This window comes from Elephantulus edwardii, unplaced genomic scaffold, assembly GCF_000299155.1.
Source record: "Elephantulus edwardii isolate Elephantulus edwardi_28Jun2011 unplaced genomic scaffold, EleEdw1.0 scaffold00169, whole genome shotgun sequence".
NCBI classification, from domain to species: Eukaryota; Metazoa; Chordata; class Mammalia; order Macroscelidea; family Macroscelididae; genus Elephantulus; species Elephantulus edwardii.
In genome coordinates this window covers 6,723,307-6,724,639 of record NW_006399919.1, presented here as the reverse complement: position 1 = coordinate 6,724,639, position 1,333 = coordinate 6,723,307, and positions in this window count along the sequence as shown.

The window sequence follows — 1,333 nt, the reverse complement described above, 5'->3', positions numbered from 1 at the left end:
GTGTCAGAGGCAATGAGATTGGCACAGGATAGAACAGGGTTTAGGGCTGTTGTACTCGATGGCACATGACAACAACAACAACAACAACATGTTTCATCTGACATACTTTATACGTGTTGCAAGGAGGGACTCATCCTTGAGAAGGGACAACATATTTGGAAGGGTGGATGGACGGAGAAAGACAAGGAGACACTTGATGAGATGGATTGATTCAGTGACTGGGTAATGAGGGTAGGTGTGTCTGAAACAGTAAAGTTGGCACAGGATAGAACAGGTTCCAGGGTTCTTGTACATAGCGTCACAATGAGTCACTAATGACTCAACGTCACATAACAACAACAATATGTTTCATTGTACTTGGAAAGATGGAGAGTCAGTGAAGGAGAGGGAGGCCTCCAATGAGATGGATTGACACTACAACTTTAGCAATGGGCTCTGGTGTCTCAGCGATGATGAGGAAGGTACAGGATAGGGCAGGTCTCAGGTTGGGTGTTTGTAGGGTTGCTCTGAGTCATACTTGACTCAATGACACCTAACAACAACAACAACAACATGTTCCCATCTTCCCGATTATCTGCACAAATGTCCTCATATTAGTTACAAGATCATACAATATAATATCGCTCCCATTTTACCATCAGACACTTCTCAAGGTTAAGAATTCATTTATGGCTATAATTAATTTGCTTGTCTAATAAGATTGTCTATTTTGGACAGCTCTGTTATTCCATGGACTAAAATTTTATTTCAATACACAAATAATAACTTTCAGATCTCTTACATAATGCTTGAACTGTGTGTCTGTAACCTTGATATCATCTCTTTCATCACTTAGGCTAGCAAATGTATGATTGCAAACTGGCTTCCTTATCCTTCTCATTCTAAGAAAATAATAGAAAAGAACAGAATGCATAATCTCACAAATGTTCCACACAATATTGATGGCATTTTGCATGTTTTTATTAGTACTTTATGCCTTGGATTAGCTCTATCCTCTTTACTATTTGCAAAAGTTTGAGGATAGGCAGACGTGTTGAGAATAAATTTGGAAAATGTATCCTTATTTTATTTTTTTTATATTTTTTTTAGATTTCTTTTCACACACACACGCACACACACAGAGACATATACAAAGAGAGAAAACGAGAACAAGTGAGCCAACAAGCTCTGGTGGCTTGCTGGTGAGGAGGAGCACTGTCAATCCAAAGGCACATCATTCAAATGTACCAATAGCTTCAAGAGAGAAAGATGGGTAATTTCCTCCTATGTGATTTATTTCCTCTGAAAACCTGCTGGAAGGTTATAAGCTATGAGTGGTTTCAATTGAACAGTG